Source organism: Apteryx rowi, unplaced genomic scaffold, assembly GCF_003343035.1.
Source record: "Apteryx rowi isolate R43461 unplaced genomic scaffold, aptRow1 scaffold_53, whole genome shotgun sequence".
NCBI lineage: Eukaryota > Metazoa > Chordata > Aves > Apterygiformes > Apterygidae > Apteryx > Apteryx rowi.
Window position 1 is genome coordinate 1,116,152 of NW_020450794.1, and position 25,056 is coordinate 1,141,207.

Consider the following 25,056-nt stretch of genomic DNA (forward strand, 5'->3'; position numbering starts at 1 on the left):
CAGCGACAAGCAAAAATTCTTTAGCACCATCTAGCTAACGTCTAAGGTAACCCACACTGACACTGTGCTGTCTTCTTCCTACAAACCTGCTCTGCAGCCCACGCTCCCTGGCTTTAGCATGCAGGCTTCAGAAGCCAGAGAGAGAGTCACTGCATGCTGCCGAGGAGAGGAAGAGGATGGTTTAGCAAAGCCCGCGAGGCAGAGGGTGCACTTCACACAGCCGGCTGGGGCACCTCTCACTGGCCCCGGGGAAGCACAAGGGTAAATTTCCTAAACCAATTGACAAAGTATCTTGTTCATGACCTGAGAAAAGACAACAGCAGGACATGCTAAGGGACAAGCAAATCCCTTCCCCTGAAATATCAGAGAGAAGACGGAAGAGAAAAATGCTGTGAAGCAAAACTTAATGCAGGAAGATTTGGTAAAGCTGTATAAATGGCTAGAAAATTAATGGGAGATGGCTAGAAAAACTTCCAGAGAATTGTCAGAGACTGCAGGCCAGTCACAATCAAAATCCTTCATGAATTCATGCCATTTGTGCTGAAATGTTGGTGTAGGAGAAAAAAGTAACAGGGGGAACAATTCAAAATAGTCAAATAATTTGGAATGAAACAGCTGTAATTTTCCATTTTAAGATCACTTTCTTAAGTTCTCATACTGTTGCATTATTATATAAAATGTAAAACCAACCCCACCAAAGCCTAGGTTGCATTTTACATTTACATTTTTTTAAAAGGAACATCTCAGAATCCCTGTTATAAATGAATTTTTGTGGAAAATTTTGAAACTGATAGATCTTTCCATTTCAGAATGAAGCCAAATTTTAAAAACTCAGAGCGCTTCAAAAAAGGATTCTTCCCCCCAGAAGAATCACAAAAAATTTTCAGAACTTTTATTTTTTTTAGATTCTTCTGATAAGAAATCAGTTAAACTGATATGGGAGCTGACTAAAGGATAATGCACAATCAAGTCAAATACTTCTTTAGAGGAAACTCTTACCTTTTCTTATGAATTATTACTACTAATCTGGAAAGTATGAACTTACCTGAGTTATTCTTTCATGAATCACTGAATCACTATCTGGAAACAGTATGTCTCCACCTTTCATGATTTTACCAAGGAAAAAGAATTAAAACAAATAAGAACCGGCAGTATTTTGGTTCAGCAGTGGTCCACTTATCCATTTACATTTGGGTCTTCAGAAGAATCATCGATTGAGCCGTATTTTCTCAACCAACTAGAACAATACCTTAAATTACAGAATCAATCTTTCGGCCTAGGTTATTTGAAACACTTACTGGACATCCCTAAGCCCCCAGAACAACGGCTATTGCCCTGACAAAATCACAAAATCACGTACACACAAGTAAGGATGATGGGCAAACAGATGAGTTTTTATTTAAGCATCGGCGCCCTGATTTTTTGACTGTAAAACTCAACCACAAAAAAGAATAGCATCTCCCTAGACTAACCCGCAGCCAAACGTTAAAGCCCGTTTGTCTGTACAGGCTTTCGCACGTGCCTGGGCTCCAGACTCGGAGGTGAAAAGAGGTATCCCTGTGCTCACAAGAACGTACAGCCCTGGCTCCTTGCCTTGGATAAAATAGATGCCCTCTGCAAAACTGGGATGGATATACACGCCGCACTCTGCGGAAAGGAGATGCTCAGCACAGGTCTCCAGGGGAAAACTTGAGGACGGGGCTGGGGGAAGGACAGGAGAAGAAGAAGAGTGTAGGGAAGCATGTCCTTTTTCTAAAGGAATACAAAGCACGTTATGCCTGCTGACGTGCCATGTAACGCGCTCGGAAACGAGCAGAAAAAGCAACGGCGCCGCGCGGGACGGGACCGACCCCTCCAGCGCACTGCTGGGGCGGCGCGGGGAGAAGCGGTAGCGCAGGCTCCCGCGGGCTCACCGCTCGGCCGCGCAGCCACCCCGGGGCTAGCGCCGCTCCTCCCGGGCACCAGCAGCAGCCTGCGCTCGGCTGCGTTTGCTCAACTACGGCGAGAGTCGAGGGCAGAGTTTTTGTTTGCTTGCTTTTTCTACCTGTCTGCTTGGGGTCTGTTGTTGTTCTATGATTCGGCTTTGTACACAATGCTCTGTCAAAAGGCAAGCGGTGGAAACGCCAGGCCCTGAGCACACACTATTCTCACGCCCTCTCGCGCCCTGTAATAAGCTTTTTTATTCTCCCACAATTAACACTCAGGAATCAGTTCTTGCTTCCTTAAAAACACAAACAGCTCGAAACTTGGTATTTTGCTGCTGCCTTTGTTTTACCTGCTAATAAGCCGTTCCCCTCCCTGACTTGCTTTCATATACTCGCTGTCTTTCCAGCCACTACATGTGGAATTTGAACTTCCTGATTGCTTTATTAAGTCACTTTTATCTAGAAAGCTGTATGTTTCCTACTGATGGAGTCTATGCCAGTGAAATCCAGGCTTACTTTCTTCAAAGCAAAACCACGCATATCTGGGGGAGAAAGACCACTGTAAATGGAGAACTTTAATCTATATTTGTACGAAGTCTGCTGAATGTACGGCTGCTCCTCTTGGTATATACTTCCAAATTTCAGAGTAACATCTGGGCAAACAATGCCACCATATATAGTTTTATTCTCATGGAAGACAGGTGAATATTTCCAAGCCCCGTACAACCCACTTACAGAACTCATAGAGGCAATTAGGAGTTTGAGTCTCATTGAGTACTAATGAAAACAAGCTAAAATTGGGATTTTCAGCCTAAGACATGCAGCTCATTTACAATATTTTAGTCTTTATCTTTAAATAAAGGTTGCACATAGGACGCCTCAACTTGAATTTACTGCAACTTAAAAACCTCTCAGAAAAAGAGAGTCATTCTAAAGCAACAGCTCAGGAGAACCCACTACTAGTAATTTGAAACAACCAGAAATGTAGCATTCAAACAGGAATATGGTCCAAACCCCTCTGCAGTCTGCAGGCTTCCCGTCTAATATGAAAGGCGTTACATCAGGCTTATATTGACTGATGGGAGGACAGAAACAAGACTCTTTTGGCTTTATAAAAGCAAATGTCTTTTTATCTGAATAATTATTATTATTGTTAAAACAGAATGTATATTTTCTCAGCTTTTTATTTACAATATAAAGTGCTTTCCACAGTAAATCAACAAATATGAGTATTCATGTCACCAAGTGCTGATGATTAAAAATAATTACTTTAATGGTAGCTGGCCTGATGCCAAACATGATTAGCTTTCGCGTTTCAAGCATGATAGTAGATAATTTACATCTCCTTTCACACCAACACCAAACTACTCCTAATGGATTCTATTTTAGTTTTTATGAATTAATAGAAATTTAGTGTCCAATCTACTACATTATAGCCACCATTTGCTTTCAAAACCACAGAATTGCTTCAAAAAAGGGCACAGAGTATCCAAATCACATGGGCTCTGCAGGATCCCTATCCAAGAAACTCAGCTTCCCTGCTGACAACGTCCTTGCTCATGCCCTTAGAGCTGCAAGAGTCAGAGCGAGAAGCAAACTTTCTTAAACAGACCAGTGAATCCTGTTCCGAAGAGGAAAAAAACGTGCAGGTATGCACGGCTTCTCTGCCAGGACACGCACAGGTTGAGGCCCAGCGCTCCCGAAGTTAAAAGCAAACCTCCCTCCCACTTCAGTGGACAGGATTTCATTCTGGGGAGATTGAAGGAAATGGGACATTTGCTGTTTAAAAACATTACAAGCCATTCAAGGACCTGGTGGGTAAAAACAGGAAATATATTTACATTCTTTTCCAGGAGTTTTCAAATCAACTCCCTTTTACCTCCCCATTAAGGTCTGCGTACAGAGCGCTGAGCTCATCCCATGGGGATAAGCAATGATTTACATACGCAGGATAGCACTTGCCTGCCTCGGCCGAGACTCCGGGTGACAAAAGCATCCGAACGCTTTTTGTGGGAGGGAAGGGAAGAGCAAACTCCCCTACGTTTGGGAAAATTCAAAATACGGCACCAAGATGCAGCTCGTGCTTTCATGGGAAAGTGGAAAGGTGACCAGAAGGACGACCATAGCTTTAAAATATGTATATGGATATGGGCTTGACCTTTGCTTCTTAGCTGAAAAGGTGCCTACAGGAATACCGAGGCAGAAAAAACCTGTGGACACTAATCCAGGGAATGACTGGACTCAGAAGGGAAGGGCGGGCGAAGGCCCGCTCCCACCAGAGCACGCCTGTGCCCACCGGGTTCCCCTCACGTCCCCAAACCACCCTCCAGCAGGCCTAGCGAGGAATACCGCCTGGATTTGGAAGGGTTAACTTCTTTGGCTGTCACCAGAAGCTGGAAACAACTTTTTCAAAGAACAAGATAGGAAACAGTATCCAAAAGTATACCGAAAAGAAATAAAAAGAAACACCTGCCTCCCTGGCTAATCTGACTTTCCTCAGTGCTACAAGAAATAACTTCTGCTGTCCTCCATACCCTAAGACTTGTGCTTCAGGGCTGCAATAATGAACCCAAAAGAAGCTAATAGGTTTCACAGGACCTGTAAACATTTTGTTTCAGTGTTCATTTTCTTTTGGGGGTCACCGATGAAAAGCAAATATATTTGTCGAGTTTAAGCCTTCACCTTTCAGCCTGGTGGTGACACAGAATACAAATACTCCTTGTGAAACTCTTCCAATTTACATTTCAATGGACAACAACCCTCACATATACCGACAGATCAAAATTTCCAGGGCTGGTGGCTGCAGGAGAAGTAGAGTCCATGGAAGCGGCGCAGGCTTCCCAGCTTGAGTCTTGGTCTTGGGTAGGGTCCTGCAAGACCTGAGGGGAAACCAGACCTTCATGTCTGGTCAATGCTTGGCCCAGGTGGAGACACCCAACCACAGCAGCAATTAATGCACATTTTAATGCTGTTTTTTTCATGGTGGGACAGCTGGCATGGTTTTTAGACACAAGTGACTCACATCACTTCCCAGGGGCTACAGAGCAAATAATCGGAGGAGGAGGAGGGAGAAGGAAGAGCAGACAAAACTGGTGGCCTCTACCAGTTGGAGCAAGTTTGGAGTTGCTTACTTAGAGATAAAACCGAGCATCACAACCAGAAATCCCTAAGCCCAGCCCTGTCCCCCAGACTAATTGCTGTCGGCCTGGTAGGACACCCCTGCTGCTGAGCCATCCCTTCTTGCTCTATGGAGCTCCCGACATCTCCCCTCCTCCGCTTTGGCAGAGATCCGAGTATATCCTCCGCACTCCGATTTAAAGTAAACCGCCATGTCATTGCGCTAACACAAAAACACACAAATACCCTCCCACCTTCAGAAAGAAGCAAAACATTAAGCTTTATGGGTACAGCAACTATTATAAAAAAAGCCCAACTATTTAATGCAATGTTGTGGTTGCGAATTTAACCACACAAAAGGCAGAAAATGCAAACGTACAATTCCCACAGAAACCAAAACTTGGCCACGTTTCACATACCCACGTCAAGGCAGAAACTTTAACAGTGCAGTCCTTCATCCAAATTATTACTTCGGCACAAGAGGTACAGCTCTCCCCATACCTTTGCTTTTTGTATCTAGCTTTTTTCTGATAAGTGAATCTCCCCTAGCAACATTTCCAAATGCCTAGGAGAGGGGATGCCAAGGGGAGGGAAGAGGGGAAGACTGGACCAGGAAAACACACACGGTGGAGACTGTTCAAAAGCAGAACTTAGCATCCGAATCACTTCCAGCTTCAACTGGTTGCATTCAGGTCCCTGGGTTCAAACCCTTCTCTGGGGCAAATGCAGAAGTCAGTGTCTTGACTTCCTTAGCTAGGCGCCTGGTCACACAACAGCTAGCTCTGGACAGACCCTTCCCAGAAATAACCCTGGAGGTACTGCCCAAGGGACAGTCTTCCAAGTCCCAGGTCCTTCTGGGCTCCTTCACTGTGGATTGGAAACCTGCCAAAGGTCTACCCAAACCTACTTGGGCCAAGGTGTGCCAGTCTCCTGCGCTGGTGTTATACAAGGCAATAATGTGGCTTGCAGCCTGTTCAGTACTTTTTATCCCTTAACGTGATCAAACAGTTATCCTTTACAGGCCGTGCTGACTGCAATCAGCTTTGGAACAAATCTGGAGTGAGGTTTGAACTCGTGCATCTGGGTCTATAGTACATTTCTTTCTCCCTTCTACCGCTACAGACCAACAAGGCCAAAACTGCAGAAAATCACTATCCCCAAGCTTCGCAGGCTCAGCTGTGGAGAGCAGTAATTGGCGGTGGTGTATATGCAGGCAGCTAAACCTCCCTCCACTCGTCACCCTCCCTGCTTAATCCCTTCCTACCTGCTCCAGGGAAGGAGGGATAGCAAGCAAGCAAACTTCTTTCTTCCTGAACTTCCAGCCCCAAGGTGTGAGTCAGCTTTGCCTGAGTGCCTTTACTCGCACAAGCAAACGGGCATTAGTACCTGCAGGGGAGCAGTGGCTGCAGCTATTGATCTGGGCTGCAGGCTCACTTGGCCCTGGGCAGTCACAGAAGCCAGCGTGGAATATGCTACACTTAATGTGCAGCTCTGTGTCCCTGCTGGCTCCATGCAGCCTGTCCTAAGTGGCCTGAGCAGGCTGAAATCTGAATTTCTCAGCACCAGTGTTCTTCGGTTTTTCAGAGAAAAACGATGTAACTTCTCAATTCACTGCACAAAATTAAGAACATAAAAAATAGGAGAAGAGCCATTCTGAGTCACCAAAGGCCCATCTAACCCAGGATCCCATCTCCCCCAGTGGCTGGTGGCGGATGCTTTGGAAGCGAATATAAGCATCATGGCAATTACAGAGTGATCCTTCCTTGGGTATAACCTCTCAGATTCCAGCAATCAGCAGTTCGGGGACTTCCTGAGCCAGAGGTTGCATCTGGACCATCATGTTTAATAGCTCCCAGTAGACTTCTCCTCCATGAATTTGTCTAATCCCTTCTTGAACCCATTTATATTGTTGGCTTCTACAACATCCTGTGACAAGGCGTTTCACACCGTAACGGTGCACTGTGTCTGCTGGGGAAGGGGGGGGGGGGGAAATACTTCCTCTTCGCTTGTTTAAACTTGCAGCCTGATTATTTCAGGGAGCGCCCTCCAGTTCCACCGGCATGAGGAGCTGTGAAAAGTCATTCCCTGGGAACTTGCTCCCCACCATCCAGACCTTCATCAGGTTGAATTTCCCCCACCTCCACCAGCCACCCCATGCTGCACTTTTATAGGCTAATTAGTATCTCACACGGTCTCTTTACTATCTCGCATAACGAAGTCATTCCATGTATTTGCCACCGTTCTCTGTACTTTTGTTTTCACTGTATCCCTTCTGATATAGGCAATTTTCCTTTGACAATGCACTATTCTGATACCTAACCACAGTATATTATCCAGAACAAGAAGTTTAGGAACCAAATCATTTATCCTGAAAATCCAGAAATGTTTATAGAAAAAAAGGTTTGCTTTACACTTTAATGGCTTCACTGACTTCAGTTGAGAACTGAGCTTTAACCAGATTTACTTTTGACCTTCACTCAGCCATCCAAGGTATCTCCTGACTCCTACATATACCTATATAAAATAATACAATAATATATTATTATCATATAATAATGATATATTATTAATTATATACTAAGTAGTATAATCAAACCATATAATGATAAATAATTCTATAATAACAGATAATACAGAGATTTCCCATGGGATTCGGCATGCACCATGAATTCCACAGCGCCTCTCCTGGTGCTGGGTTCACCGTCCACAGGCCCTTATTCGCTAGGGTAACCAAAGCCTAACTCTGCCAGGTTCATGTCATTTTAACCGTAAAAGTCAGCAGGAGTTTTAAGGCAAAGCATCCAAATCCGGTGACGTGCTGAGCAAGAAGCGACATCTGGAAGTACCCGGCCCAGCTCAGTTTGCCCAGTCTCAGAGGGGCTGGTGAGGCCTTCGCAGCTCCAGGCAAAAGGGAAAACAGCTTCTGTGCCCGGTGTTGATCATCCCCCTGGCCTGCTCTCCACCTTCTCCCAGGCATTTTCTCTTGGAAGGAAAAGGCTGGAGCTTCAGCCCCAAGGGCTGCAACAGCAGCTCTGGTCTATCTCAGCTAACTCCATTTCTTTTCTCCCCCAACCACCATTTTTCCTATTTACTTAAAGTTCTTTAAAAAGGCATGCAAACTAAAGGGGAGTTTCCTTACAAAAATTCCCTGCGGTGGAAGGGAAAGGAAATAATGTTAAAAATGAAAGCAGAACTTGACATTTAATGCATTGAGTGCTTTAACTGTTTTCCCTTCTTTGCCCTGTCCGCGTTTTCAACAAAAGCTTAACGGCACCGTTTTCAACGACGGCTGCTGCTGCGGGAGCAGCCAGGCTGCAGCCTGCATCCAGACCCCTGCAACGGGTTTAACCGGCCGGTACAAATATTCTGACGGGGTCAGGTGAACTCCTTTGATGCGGGCTCCGTTTTTTCTATCAGGACGATGGCAAGAGACAAGGCCGGTGGTTGCTGGCCGAGGCCGCCCGCAAGCCGCCGGGGCACGTCCCCGGGGGCTTCCTGCAGTGGCAGGGGATTTGCTGGAGGCAGGTGTGCACGTTCAGCGCGCCAGTGCTCCGCGGGCTTTGCGCCGTGCTTTGGCGGCAGCAGATAAACCAAAGGGTGTCATCAAATCCACAGTGCACCTCTTCACTCAGCAAAAAAGGTAAGGATTAATAGATTAGTACTGGCTGAGAGATGGAGTACCAGTTACTACCTGCTGGTGATTCAAAAAGCTTGAAGATAGTAAGATATTGCCTGTAATTTAATAATTAACGAAATACCACAGCAAATGACAACACCTACACTCCTGTCAGCATTATGTACCTGGGCACAACTGTGGGACCAGGCATCTAAGAGCAATTAAACATGAGACAGATCCCAATAAATAAATAAATAAATAAATAAATGTGATTTGGTTTGTTCTTTTCATGGCCAGCTTCTCACCCAGAGTTACGGGGTGCTACGCCAAGATCCTCAGCTTCTCTTTAACCTCTCATTGCCTCAGTTTCCTCTTTCTTTCTTAGGGATAGATCCATATATACGGACCTCTCTCTATATAAATTTATGTGTGTGAGCTGCCGCTCAGCTGACTGCTCTGGGACGATAACCCCCGGCAGAGGGTGGCACAGGCAGCGGAGCACAGCAGCTTCAGCAGACACTTTTTGAAAGGTGTGCCAGCTGCAAGCTCAACGCTGTTGTGGAGGGTCCTCCAGCTGGGACAGCAATACCTGCACCTTTTGAGCAGACCCCTCGTGGCTACTTGGCTTTCGGGTATTTTGACTCGCACAGACCCGGGAAAGCAGAGCGGAGCAGACAGGCGCAGTGTCCTGCAGCTGCGGGGGGACATCCAAAAAGCACCCGTCTCACCCCGGGGCCCTGGGCAGGACAAGGCCACTCGCGTCACCCTTGACGGCGGTTTGTCTGCCCTGTTCGTAAGGACGGCCAGGGACAGACACTTCACGGGCTTTCCAGGCCACCTCGTCCAGGGCTGCGCTAGCCCACGTCCTTAAGGAAGCGCCTAACCCAAACCCTTTTTTCCCAGTGAGAGCCAACAGCCTGCCCAGCTTTCATTAGCAGATTCATCCTTCTTCACTGTCTTCTTCCTTGACCTTGTCTACCAAGACATAGTGAGAGCTAATAATAATAATAATAATTAGCACTTATATAGCACTTAATCCTTAAAGCACTTTACAAACATTAGCTAATTAACTAAAAGGCAGGTTATATATATATCTGTGTACATATATATATATATACATATATAACATATAAGATCTGGGAAGCATGCCATGTTCGCTCTTGGAGAAGCAACCTCTTGCAAACTGTCTACACTACACAAATCGTGCTACTTTCAGTAATACCTCATGCCAGCTTGGTTCAAAGCTCAGAGATGAACTTATGCATGTGCACACTGGATCCAGGGAGGCCTGCAGACTAGGGAAATTTCTTTAGGATAGCCCTGCAATTATATTAATTAAGCAGTCTGACTTAATTTAATATTCAGTAGGCTTATTTTCCAGCATAAGGAAATGACTGCAAACACTTGTGTTATTGTTGCTAGCCACTTTAAATAATTGCTTGATACCAATTAAACCAGCAGAAAAAGAAACAAGGCGAGGCAAATGGCAGCACTTTCATGCTTCCACCAGTATGCTCCCACCCCACGGGCACCCCATGCACGGCGCGGGCCTCCGAGCTGCCGACGGGGCTGGCGCCGGCCTTTCCCCAGGTCCCCACCTTGCCCTCCGCCTCCCCCTCTTTTCTCCTCTGACTTCATGGCGGAGATTGCAACTCAGATTTGCTCCAGACGAATAGCCTGTGGCAGTGGACTCAGGAGATGAGACTCCACCACGAGAGAAAAACGACAGCAAAATAAGGAATGAAAATGTAGGAAATGTAAATGAAAGGCCGCCTTGCTGACTTGTTGTGGGCAAGGTGGTTGTGGTACAGTGTGATGAAATTCATGTTCATAAGCCAAACATATATCCTTTTTGAAGTAAACGACAGCTCCTCCTGCAGCAGGGGAAGTATTATACATGGCTGCGCCACTGCAAATCCATATTGGCACCCCCAGATCACTGCACCTGACAGCAGTAATAGGACTTGTTAAATTGCAGGCAGAACAAAAACCTGCTTCCCACTGCACAGGTATAACACCCACATACGGTAACGGGAATTGTACCAGGCATCTGAGAAGAGAATTTAAAGCTTTATATTTTAATTTATTCTCTTTTAAGAAAGGAATCAGACTAGAATATGAGCCTGAGACGTGCTTGCCTAAGACCTCAAATATTCCAACCACCAAAACAAAGGGAGCACTTGTGTGATTTTCTTATTTTGTTTTATTGCATTTATTTTTCCTAGTTGCAATGAAGTCCCTCCCTCTCTGCATACAGCTGGACCATCTCTGCCAGAGGACATCCCTGGGGCTCAGAAAAACACTTCTGAAGAGCTTTTTTTCCTTTTTTTTCTTTTTTTGCATTTGGAATGCAGTAGATTATATCAAGTGTCAGATATTTTCAAAACATTTCCCAAGGGACAGTATTCCTATAAATTCTTCACACATACACTGCTCCACTTTACACACTGAGTGCTATGCTGTGAAGTCCACGGACCCAGTGGTGTTATTTCAGGAATAAGTAAAAAGATTTTCACTGAAATGCATTTGTTGCAAATTGGACCAGTGGCTCCCTATTCCTTTCAAGACCAGGCACAAGAGTAAGCAAGCTGCATTTAAATACATTAATCCATAAGATACCAGCTCTTTCATTTATGTAAGTAGATAACTTAAAGAACTTCTATTGCTGTTGTTGAAACCACTTCTTTAGAAGCTGACAGATCGTTCCAAAAACATGGAGAAAAATGATTACCTTTCTTATGGCTTGGTATTCATATAATGTAATTTTGACAACTGCAGGTTTCCTAAGAACTAACATACTCAACAGATACCCAGACAGAAAATAAATAATTTTGTTCACCAACATACATACTTTTTTAAAGGTGCACCAATATGAGGTGACTATATCCACCTACACACACTTATTACGACGTATGCACATATTTGAGACCATCTGTGTGTAGCCTTTACGTGTATTACCCCAAACCCCGGAGAAGTTGTCTGCTATGTCCTCAAGGTCTTAGGATATGCAGTTTGCTAACAGAGAGCCTGCGAGACGAAGCTTGCAAATGCCCGTGCCTCACTCACAGCCTTCCCAACTCCGAAGGGCCTCCGTGAAGCCAAGGCACAGCCAGGACTGCAGCAGGCTGGAAACAGAAGGGCTCAGAGAGCACTGTGAAAGTTTTGTCTTTAAAGACAAGGGGGCTCTCAAAGTCCTTCGCCTATGCCGCCATTGAACTGGAACTGAGGTGAAGAGACAGCAAAAGACAAAAAAAGAAAAACCAAGGAGACAAACCATTCAAACATGGCATGAGGAGACGCCACTGAAATGCCAACACTGTATTTCTTGGAGCTACTTCTACTGCTCGTGGTTTCGAAGGGGTTGCTCAGCCCATGCAGGAGCTAGGAGGAGCCCTTGCTTGCCCGGAGGCAGTGCACAAACAGATCCGGGCGCACGCCTGGTCTCCGAGTGTTGCAAACCCTGAGGAGAGACCTACAACAGAGGGAGCAGCTCCTGATGCCTGGCGAAGCCTTGGCCGAGGTCAGCCCAGTGCTCGCCGTCATGCTCAGCTCCAGCTCTGCGTGCTCCTACAAGCCAGAGATCCACCCCACCTACCCCTGGCAGGGCGATGATGTGTTCAGACATGAACACTCATCCTGCCCACAGGCCTTCCAACACCCACAGGTTCCTAGGCTGTGCCCACATCTAATCCTCACTTTCTGTAATTCCCTTGAAATCAGTCATTAACCAACTTTCCTTCCACCTGTCACAATCGCCGGTAAATCCCACACTGAATTCACCCCACCCAGCCACCCCTAACATGAAAAGGTTGCTAATATATGGCAGTCTAATCAGAAGCAACCTTGATAAATTATTTAAAAACCAAATTTAGCAAAAGGTACACACACACAGAAGAGCTTTTCCCAAAAGACACACGTCCCCTCTTTGTCATGTGAACTACCCTGTGAAACCAATGTGCTATTTATATATAAAAACGAAAGGCAATAAAAAAAAGGCTGCTTTATGTTGCTCGGCGAGCAACGGTACGCCTACATAACCCAACTCTTTAGAATAAAGGTCTTTGCACACTAGTCTAACATTCCTTTGACTCCAACAAAGTGGAATAAAATCTATTTCAAATATATTATTTGATGAAAGCAGATGTCAGCAGATACTGCCTATGTAATTGATATTTGATTTATTCAAGATTTATGCATGCTGTGCCTTAGATTTATTAATGATAATCCCCTGCTCTTGTGTTTAATATAGTGGAACCAAAACATAATTTGCTGGGATCAGTCAGAAATGCATCAAAGTGATTAACTCTACATGCAAACCATTATCCAGTGACATCCCTACTGTGCATAGTGCAAAAGGAGGTAATAATACAGTAATTGGCTTCACTTAAGCAAGTTAGATATTTGCTGTGATTGCTGGCAAAATTTGGTCCCTTTAATCTCAATGGTGCTACTTGCTCACATCCTTCATCTTTCATTGATGCATTCCTTTTCTCAAAAAAGTCAGAAACTTAACCCCCCCCCCCCCAACACACAACCAAAACCCCTCCGACAACCTGGCAATTAAACATGAGGAACTCATCAGAATCATACTCAGCAAAGCAATGAAACACAGCTCTGTTCTTGGAAATAACTACGAAGGTCTTTTTTCCCCCCATAAATGTAATATTTGCTGGCTGTTTGCAGCCTCCATCTCATTGCAGTGATGTGAGGAGGCAGATGGACACTATGAGCAGCAAGAAGCACTTTGTGTGCAGATTTAATTCCCCCTTTCAGGAGGGCAAGCACACCCTGGCGAAAAGCAGGTAGGGAGCTCGTTCGAGAGCCGCACAATAAGAGTAGCTTGAAGAGAATTCAACAGGGGGATTAAGTTCAATGGGGAGGAGAGCCCGTGACAGCAGGTTTGCAGGAGGGGCTGGACAAGCCCGAGAAGAAGCATGGCAGGGAATGGGTCATAGAAAAGGACAGCAGGAAGGTCTGTGGGCAAGGAGGAGAAAAGGAAGGAAATGGAAAGAGAGGAGCACTATGCAACTCGATCCAGCGATTTCAGTGAGGAAAGGGGATTATTAAGCACCTCTCTGTTTTCCACTAGCAACATACAGGCTGAATGCTGTGGACATGGTGTTGCAGAATGATTCATTGAGGCTGGGAGAGCATCTCCTCCTCCTCAGCTTCTCCACAAGGTTGGGCTGCTCATTCTTTACCTGAGAAAGAAGTAGGAGTCCCTTAGTCCTTGGGCCTGAGGACAGTGTCTCAAATGAAGAGGCAGAGGGAGAAGAAAACAGCACAAAAAGCCCCAGTCCCTGTGGGCAGAATGAGGAAGGCTGTTTTGAAAGACACAGCCTGTTTCCTGCAAATTTTCTCCCTGGAGTTGTGACAGCCAAAGATTCCATTTAGTCTAATTACTTTGTTCCACTCTAGAACACTACAATTTGGGCTACACATCTTATGAGTTGTTACATTTCTGGGCAGAGTCATTGCCATCGCAAGAGCAGCCATGTGTTTCCGTGTTGAGGGACTAACACTTTCAGCCCCCTGACCAGTGCAGTACCCCTGCTCTTGATGACTTGCTGATCTACAGGACAGACTAGATTCCCTCCTGCAAAAACCAGAAACCACCTTCCTCCTGAGTCATGTAGGCGCTGTAGCAACAGATGCTACCCGAGTGTGGCTCACAGAAGTTAAATCTTATTGTCTTAATTGCTAATCCTGGGATCAGGCCAAGTAAATATGTGTTGAGTAAAGTTCAAATTTTTACGAATGCTCTTCCACCCTTATTGGCACAAACTGACTCCACAAGAGTCCAACCAGTTTAGAACTTGTAACCTGTTCTCACCCATGCTTGGATTTGCAATAACTGCAGCTCTCTCCATAGATTGTGCCCAAATTAAAACTATGGCTGAATACAATGGTCAGAGCATGAAATGCAGACCTCTAGATTTAGAGAGATCCAGCTGTTGCAATGCAGCCCTGACATGTTAAAAACCAAACCCCTTAATTCCATAACCACTGTTTCTGAAGCTGTCCTGCCCCAAGAAACACTGAATGGGGTACTGACATTCAGTCCAATCAGAAAGGATTTGTCTCAAGAGAAAACTATAACCAAGGAGAGGTTTTTAACTGTCAAACAGGCCATTTAGATGCTCTGTCATCATCACTTATGGAAAGAATTTGTGATTAACGTGACTTATACTCCTTCTTTGCATTTGAAATGACAAAACAACAATAAAAAAGTCTCCACTTATTTCTTCTAGATGCAAGGGTGATGTGTTGTAATACAGATTTCCTTCACCAAGAAAGATTTTGTTTGGTCCAGCATTCTGTGTTGAGCATGCTGAATGACGAACACGTGCATGCAAGCTGTACTGAAGTCAACAGGAAATAAAGAATTGCCTGCAGTGAGAGCCGGGCACTGGGCCTGCCCTGCCCGAGAAATTTTGTGACCCAGAAGAGGAGGCTCCCCAGAACAGCTCTTTAAAGCAGATACAGAGAGGAGACAGAAATTATAGCTTTGCAAGAAAGAGGAAATGCTCTGTCTTTCTCTTATTCTCTCACCTCCTCCTTCCCAAGAAGATGACTAAGCTGGGAGGCACCAAGACCAAGCATGCCCCAGTGGAAAAAAAAAAAAAAACCAAGAAATGGGCTACTTCATTTACATGCAAGAGAAATTCTCAACTTAAAAACATTTCTGTTGTTCTTTTTTTCTCCTCTCCTACTGAAGCAAGCCAGCCTCTCCTCTTCCTTGGTATCAGGTTGGAGGAAGGTTCCTGCTAGCCCAGTGTATGCCTTAGTGCATCAGTATTTTTTTTTTCTTTCCATTTCTATACAACACCTAAGAGCTGTCTTCTCATAGGTTGTATAATTCTCCCAGGACAGAGCAGATGCTTTAATCAACATCAACAAATCTTTCACCTGTCTATCTGGTGGAAGAAAAAATGTTACCCTAGATTTCAAAATGATACAGCTGACAAACTAAGAAGGTGACATATTCTGTCTGGTAGGAAGGGTCTACAATCTCTAATGAATTTATCTTTGAACAGAACTAAGAAAAATTGATAGCTCCAACTACAAAGGGAATTCATATCACATGCAATTTAAAAAAAATCTTCATTAATATACTTATTCCAGATTGAGAGTAACCACAGCCATCTGGAGACCAAATTATAAAATGGAGACTTGTGCAGTAAGAAGAAATCTTGTCACTCAAACCTTGTACAATTTAGTTCTTTAAAAAGATTGCTAACATTGATTACATAATACCCTGTTTCATCGTTCTTCTGGAGTGCTTTATCTTTAATTAAAAGTTATTTTCCAGAACACGTTCCTGGTGTGCCCATGGAACAACAGGGAGAGCAATAGCTCCTGATCATGTCGTTTCAACCTCTTCCGGCACTGTCAAGACATTAATAGAAGTAAGTTAGAGAATTACCAGGAGCAGCACAGGATACAATAGAAGAAACTTGAGCACTGGGAGGAAAGGAGGCACCAAGACCCAGCCAAGCGGTTCATCTGCTTTTCCCCACGGATTCAGAAAAGTGCCAGAGACAGCTGCTGCCCTCCAAACCCAACAAGCTCCAGATGGAGCCTCTCTCCCCCAGAAGGCTAAATCCAGAGAAGAAACCTCTCAAAACAGCTGCCGACACTGCTGAAATGGAGACTTTTGGGCTTACACGAACACTGCCCAAATGTGATTAGCCTTTTCCTCCCCATTGCTAATTGGGTCCACCCTCCATGGTCCAAGAGTCGTCCACGGCTCCACATTCACGTAGCGACTGATGTTGCTTTTCACCACCAAGACCCTATTGTAATAAACACAATTCATGACAACTCCCACTCCCACACAGCTGAGTGAAATAGCCCTTTGCATTTTCATGACACCAATTAATTGCCTTCAGAAAGCAGAATGGAAACCTTCAAACCATTTTGTGCTTAGCCCCATTCAAAATGATCAGTGCTCTAAGCTCCACTGTCCTTTGTCCTGTGTTGAACTGCAAGGAAGTATTATTAATCAAAGCACATATAATAGCATCCCTTAATACTGTCCTGATCTCCAGCCTAGTATGGGCTCAGGGCATAAATAAGCAGTGACTTTTCTGCAAGCAGCAGAGTCATGTAGAGGTACCACATCCTCACAGGGGCAGGAAAAGAGGGTGAGGTCTTTACAGAAGTGCTAGTGCTTTGCTCCTGAGTTGCGGTTACAAATACAGACTGGTAAATTGGAGAGACTGGATTTTACCCACCACGTCCTGACAAAGGGGTGAAAACCCTCAGGCTCCATCCATGAAACAAAGAGCGCAAGCCCTCAGATCAGGCTGTCTCTCCACCGAAGAAAAACAGCACTGTGAGCCAGCCCCTCCAAAGTGTCCTCAACTATCAAGCAAGTGAAACTAATGAGGCTAAACTCAGGAAAAGAAAGAGGGTGTTAACAGAGTCCAAAAGGAAGAAAAAAACATGTTGAAGAAAGAGGAAGAACCCCCCCCAAACACACACTAAAGAAACCAAAACTGCAATCTCTTGCATCTCAGAATCATAGGACAGTCACCCAGAAATCATGAGATAAGCTGATAAAGAGTGCTATACTAAAAATAATCTACTTTAAAACCCTTTTATATACCTTGGTGTATGCAACACTCTCTTATGGTCACATTTTCATGGTCTTGTCCACAACCATGAGGGCAAACTCAAAACATCAAGTATCACAAGATCCACAGCTACAGAGAAAAAGAAAAAAAAGAAGCTGACTACAAGGACAGAAGGCCAGCCCATTAGAGAACATCTCATCTACAAGGTAGGAGCTTTTTCTCATGACAGCCAGGAGAACAACAGTTTAAATTATATTATATGTTAGAAGTAGGTGTTTAAAAAGAGATGACCTTATTTAGGAAGTGCTTAAGGTATATAAAGCGGTCATCACGTAGGTCTCCTCATACATAGAAGCAGCATTAATTCCCCTCCACCACCGCTGCTCTATGACTAATGCTGCTACCACTGGGGTAAACAACACCCTGGCAAAACCCTTTCTTAACTGTCTACCATGAGAGGCTTGGACACGCAGAAGTACCTCTGCAGCAACCAGCTGCAACACGGACTTCTTAAAAACTGAGTGCAAACCCAAAGCAAGCAATGTGCTAGCATAATTTGCATCCCACCAATGAACCAGCTTTACATTCATCAGTTGCAATTTCTATGCTCTTCAAGGCTTTTGGATGAGCTGATGCAGGATGCTTGGCCAGTGGGAAAGAATTAAAGTTGATAGGTGCTAATCTGTTACATTTGCTGCTGAGCTCACTCCTGAGTTGCAATTATAACCCCTGGAAAGCTGTCTCACATTCAAAAAACACCAGGAGAAAAAATGGAATATCATTTTCAGCATTGTCACAACCCTCCTTCAACAACCCTCTAAATAGGGCCTGCCAAAGAAAACAACTGCTCTGGGTCCTTTGCTCCTCTGTTTGCTATTGGGTACTTTGCAGACCTACGTACGGCTGAGTAATGCCTCTGTTTATGTCATTTGTAGCATTCAGTTTCTTTGTCTGTGAGTGGTTTCCAAGCACATTACCCCGCACACTAGCCACCTCTCCAAAACCAAAGGCAGGTGAGCAGCTCTTTGCTTACAAGATGGCTTCCAGACACCCTACACAAAATCCTTTTCTCTTCTAGAAAGCAGTGCTGGCTGTGAAACCCTCCTCACACCTTGCCTGTGATGGTGTCCTAGAAGAAGGACTTAGACCCTGTACTTTCCTCCACAAGCAAGTCAACAGCTAAGGAAAGGGGTGCCAGTTGTGAGCTACATGGGGAAGGAAGGGGCCATGCAGCCCCAGTGCTAACGAGCAAGACTAGCCCCTCCAACAAATTCATGCTTGAAGACCGCATCTCTGAATGAGAGCATCTTGGGGAAACGAGGGTGTTAACAGGATACAAGGTTGATGATTTAAGACAGAGAGCATTTTCCTTTAAGGGTCCTACCTTGGCAGAGGGCTGATGGTATGCTAGAAATATTAAGCTAGCAAACTCCATGGAGATGCACAGGTACAAGTAAGAGCACAATCTGACACCCCATCTCCAGGATAAATCATCAAACAGATCGTCCTAAACAGCAGCCAAATATATATCTGTATCTACTGTTGTAGGTGTTAATGGAACAGTTCCCAAATATGAATGCTGAAATAACATCCTGATCTCCTGTAACCAGAGCTAAGAGGATTTGCCATTGATATACCAGCTCTGAGCTGGATTTACTTCAAAATTCTCAAAAGCTCCTGCAACGGCATAAAGCACGTTTTTGTGTCGCAGGAATCCAGATGAGCGCTCCACATGGGGCACTCGGAGATATGTAATGAATTCCACATTCGGGTTTTGTCCCTGGAGAAGGCTCCCACAGATTCCACAATGGAACAAGCAGTTTATTGAGCAGGACAATGCAAGAGGAAATCTATTTTACAACTTTAAGTGAGCTTCTGTCCACAGAAGATGAGCATAATTTGCTGTTGAAAAGAGAACTAATATAAGCAAAAAGACCTAAATATAAAAGGAACAAAATTCCCATTTTTCCAGTTCTTAAAAAACCCCCTAATTTCTTGTATGTGTGCACTCATCCATACACACACATATATATGTAGTATGTACACATACATATTATATATAAGCAGCCTCCAAACATAAAAGAGCGAAAAACAACATAATCCTGTCTTCTGAAAGTTCTTGGTACGGAAACAGTAATTAGATCATTCTACATTTGAATGTAGTACAGTTAATCAGAGCTTTCCCAGGGGCATTTTAGAATTAGGAGAAACGCTATTAAGGAATACAAATGTTTTATTTCCTAAACTGCCAATAAAAGGACAACATCAACTTAAAAAAAAAAAAAAGCAATGGAAATAGGTTGTTTAAAAAAAATTCAGTCCAATTCACTCCAGTGTCAGGAACCTAAATAGGATGTCATTGTGCCAGGGAATTAATTGGATTGTAAATAAAAGTGAAACCGATCAGTAAGTTTTTATTGCTTGTGATGAGTGAAATGCAAGAAGTGTACAAAGAGCATAAATGATGAAAGTCAAATTTGTTCTGAAAAATTCTTTCAGCTTGAATAATCTGCAGGGCATTAATGGCACTGGTAAGAATTTTTATTATAAACATATGAGGACAGTGTGAATCAGGAATAATTCTATTGAAATCAATGGGATTACACCAAGGGAACATTTTTGAGGGCTAGAGAATGGAAACTCACAGAGATGCACATACCCATTTGGTGAGAGCAGAATCAGGCCCATGGTTTTCTTGTTGTTTCTCCTCCTTGCTCTATAGTTGCTTATATGCTTTTACAGAAAGCTCTCGTTGCTTGAACAGCAGGCCCTCTCGATTTACATCTGGGTGCTCACGTCTGACTGTGGTGACAACATCCCTTTTGACTAAAACAAACACGGCTACCATTCAAACCTAGCAAGCTTGCTAGGACTTGCTGAGCTGAAGAACACCAAAGAAACTCAAAATGAGACCCCAAACCTTTCAGACAGGGGATCGGTAGGAGACAGAGGCATTCTCAGGTGTGAAGGACTGGGGGGCAAGGTCCCCTAAGGAAGGCAGGTGAAGTCAAGAATTGCAAAACAGAAGAAGCAATGGGAAAAGCTATAACCTCCTCTCCTGTTCTGAGCATCATCCTGGGCCTCCTTTCACCAGGAGTGGCAGAGAGCAGATGCTCAGTGGGACTATCTGGATGGCCAGCACCATGCAGATCTTAACCGAGTGGAGGTGAAGGCCGAGCTGCCACCCGCACTTCAGCACAGCTTTTCCCCAGCAGCCCATACTATGCACAAGAGGAGACAGCCCTGCCGGCTCCAGACACTAAAGAACAGAGGAGGCAGCCCTGCGGGATTAGTCACCTAACATGGCCATGTTCGTTAGAGGACATAAACACAGCTTCTCCCCTCTTCTTTCACCTCCCAGATATCTAGCGGCTTGCAAGGGCTCTTGCAAGCTGCGTTTAGTTTTATGCATACCCAAGCCAGTTCAGTTTAAGCTAGTTAGAGTCCAGCTACAGAACAACACAGCACAGTAAGGGTGTGCTTGCTATCTGAAACGTGGCAGGGTAAAACACCAGGGAAAGAGAATACCTTCTCATATTAGTGACAACGATGGCATAGAGCCGGGATTTTATTTAGGCTAGAAACAAGCACCAGGCTTGCAACCATCAGAGCACTTAGATCCTGGGATGACCCTCTAAGAGGAGCCACGGCCAGCTAACTTGAAGATGGGAGTCCCATAATATATTAAAGACTTTCCAGGATGATAGCAGGGGATGGGATGATGCTTGGTGAGCGCCACGTCCCTTACCGCCCAGTGAACTTTCTTGACGGGTAACAGCACCGCTCCTCTTTCTCTCTTGCTGCAGTCCTGGGTTACCAAAGAGCACATGACAGCTGCAGGCGGTCTACTATAAGGCCTTCCTGTGCAGCCAAAAAAGGTTTTAGGAAGTCTGTAATAGTTTGTTTCTGGAACTAAAACTTAATTTGTCTATTCCACCCCTTAAGGAGTAAAACAGCTCAAGGAAAAGCAAAGCAGAAAGGGAGATGGAGAAAGAGTGCATGCGCAGAGGAGACGGACTCCCATAGAATAACATAGCATACTAATTCATTCTGATATTGCTATTTAGTACCTGCAAAGTCTACCATTATGCATTATTAAATTCATGTATTATTGAATCACAATCCTTGTTGCCTGGTAAGAAATGTGGATGATTTCTTAGCTTAAATTAAAGCACTGCTTCCCTTATTTGAATAAAACTGCATTACTGGCTGCCTAGCATGGTAATCAGAAAACTACATTAGGCAGGTAGTACTGTATGAATTAAAAAATAATGAAACAAGACTTTTCAGTCAGACATTGTTCCCTTGCCTGCTTTTCATGACAGCAGATTTCCTACTTTGAGTTGATAAGACAACAGCAAATGAAGATAACAACATGAGAGCAAAATCATTCACTCTAATAGGCTCCACCTGTGCAGACTTCAGCTCATTTACATGACTGCAGAAAAATTAGAAATCATACAGCAATTAGTCTCCTCTAGATTATGCACTGTGTCAACTGATACCACTCTGGAGAGCACTAGTGCTAAAATGGTTTCAAAAGATAAATCTACTAGCCTATGCAAACATTTTTAATTACCTGGAAAACTGGATTGCCTGTTTAGAAACCTCTGTTGTAAATCAGGCTGCCCATACAGCTCTGGAATCAAATGTCACCAGATTCACATGTTTATGCAACTGACTTTTATAATGTTTGATGTCTTGGTGAAACAGAAATCACGTATCTGCTTTTGCTGCTCTGGAGTTAACGGAACATCTCCTTCGAGGGAGGCAATGCAATTGAGGTAAAAGGAATTTTTCTTTCTCTTTTTGTGTTAGTAGTTATTGATCCCTTTAATCTCAGAGCTCATCATCCTCTCTGGTCATCCGTTGTAAAACGATGACAATCATTCACGGCACTGAGTAAACCCGACAGCAGCTACTCACTGGATAAAAATTAAGGGCCAGACTGTGAACCCCGTACTCTTGCTAGTAAGGAGTTCTTCACCTAAAAGGCCCAGTGAAGTCAATTTAACTACTCACGAGTAACTGTTCATCCTAGTGAGTATGCAGTTCACAATCTGGCCTTAACTTCTTTGCCAGGGTTAGCATATGTTCTGGTAGAAAGGAAAGGCAAGTCTGTACTCCCAGTTGGTGCAAATCTGCAGCATTCCCAAACTCACAGAAGCTCTGCAAAGATGCACTGAGTCGTGATCTGGACCACTTCATTTAACCATGTGCTCACTGCTCCTTTGCCACTTTTCATGAGTCTTAAAAGCATCTTTTGAAATCTGAAAATAGAGTCTTTTCAGTATATTTACATTTCTCTCTCAAAAAAGAAAGCCTCAGAGTAACTGAAGGAGAAGAAAGCAATGAGAATACAGATGAGACTTGAAAAACTACAGAGTATAATTCAGAGCCAGGTCCTCTCTGTTTATCTGACTTATTCTCTCTAGAATTGCAGAGCAAGGAAATACCTAACTGCGAAACCTGCAACCTGTAGGACTGCTATCAGTTACATATTCTCTGTGTAATATTTCCATAAAGCATAATAATATAGCTTTATAATTTGAGCTGGATTAACTCATGAAGGGCCACCTTAATGACACCATCACAGTTTTGGTCATGCAATCTGTTCCTGCAGACTGAGTTTAGATGCAGAGACCAGCCCTTGAAGGCTTTTTTTCTTTCTCTCCTTGAAATACTGCATGTGCCTTTGGACGTATTACAGAATAAATTCTACAGTTTATGAAATGGGTTTGGTGAGCATCTGTGAGCTGCTATGCTGGTACAGGGCATAACTAAACCACAGAGCTCCTTGCTGCAGGATGATTTAAACACCAAAAATTTTGTGTGGACCCAAAAAACAAACTGGAAAGGATGCAGGGGCTAGGTGGGCCATCTGTCTCTCTGAGGACATCTGTTCTTATATATATCTTAAGAGACATCCTATTCTTCCCCTGAGCAGCCTACAAGCTTTGTGGGCTGATAGCTGCGAGGGGGAAACCACTTTGCTTATTGTATTTCTGCTTCCTTCTAGCTTCAAGAAGTAACAATTTGTTGCTGTGCAACTTGTCAAGCATACCTGCATAGAAAGTATTTTCATCACTGCACCACGCTGGACAGACCCTGGATTTCACCAAAGACGGCCACCCTTACATTCTGGTTTTGGGTGGTTACCAAGTGCAAGAGCATTGTTCAGCCATGAAGAGCCATCTGTGCATAGCTTGGCTACTTCTTTATGATTTTAAAGCGAAACCTATGCAGCTGAACCATTTTGAGGCAAAGGTATACATGCTTTGGGTGTAAGCATAGTCAGCCACACTGCAGTACTGAACAAGGGAGGTGAGGGGAGACGTGGGCCTTTGGACGTGAGGGGAAAGCTGGAGAGTCAGAATGTAGCAGCCTCCCCGAAATGTGGCCGGGATGCAAGGGAGAGTCTCGGGAGGTGCTGTATGGAGACGTGCATACAGGCACCTATCCTACTGCAAGCCAGTTTGACAGAGCTTCAATAGGAAGGACTGGCAAGAAGAACCTCCTAACAACCTTAATTTATCCCTTGATGACGCCACAGTTGGTGGTACTGACTTGGCTTCAAATATAAAATGGAATTTATGGAGAAATTTATGAGTTTAATGGAGAAATCTGTTAAAAGCCTTGAAAGCCCTTATATAGCTAACAAGGTGTTTTAAGTCCCCTAGCAAATTCTATGCTTGCCTGATGAGGTTCAAGTTTCATAGTATAACCAGACCGCAAGGGGAAAGAATGACAGTATATGTGGCAGAGCCATAACACTGACCATGAGCTGCTCATTTGGAAATGCCTTGGAAGATATGTTATGAGGCATGTTCATCTGTCGTTATTAATGACTAAAGTCAAAGGATTAACAAGGTGAGCCTGATCTAAGACTCGTGGACTTGGCAACACACGTGGAAACTGCAAAATAATACATGGGATTTACAACTAAACAGAATCCTAGAACCATCAAGGATAAACAGAGAGAAAAAGGCGGATTCACACTTGCCTCACTTGTTGGGCTTGCCTTAAGGAGACATGGGCAAATCAAACCCTGTAGAATGCAAGAGTTGCCACAAGATGGGACATTCAGCTCACAAATATGAAAGTTGCTGGCAGAATACTGAACTTTGCATCTAATGAGTAAAGCTGACTTGGTAAACAGCCACTGGAAAAGTGTTAATCCTTTGCTCCCGTTGTAAATCAACTGCCAACAGGCTCCTGGTACAAAACTCTCTCCTCTTCACGTCAGCGGGAATTTTGACTGTGGTGATGTTGGAAAGGCACAGAGTTATTGTGCAATTCCTGCTCACACTTCATAACTGACTGGTGAACACTGGGAAGCAGAAATTTCATCCTGCAGAAGGTTTGCAAAATGTCTGTTGGTTGTTCCTTTGGCCGCATTAACATTAATGGAGCCGTGTCACTGGTTGTAAAGTCAACCGACCAAGCAGTGCCTCCTCTGGGCAGCTTCCTCCTTCAAATGAACATTCTCTTCTTCCACAAATTAATATATATTTTCAAACTCTGCAGTGCCTAAGCTTTCCAAGCTATGCTTCAGACCACAAAGAGCGAGCAAACTAGCAAGCAAGCAGGCTGAATAAAGTGATCCTTGCTGCACACAGTGCACATCTAGACTCAGTCTTAGCAGAATAGCAGAAGTAAGAAATTCCCTGAGTAAGGAAAGTAAACCCCTTTTTAGAAGTCAACACAACATTCGAATCATTGTTTTCCTCTCCACTCTTCAGCCAGTGACAGCAGGAGTTGAAGTCCTAAAGACAATGCAAACTTCTTCTGGATAAAAGGTGATGGATGGAAATATACC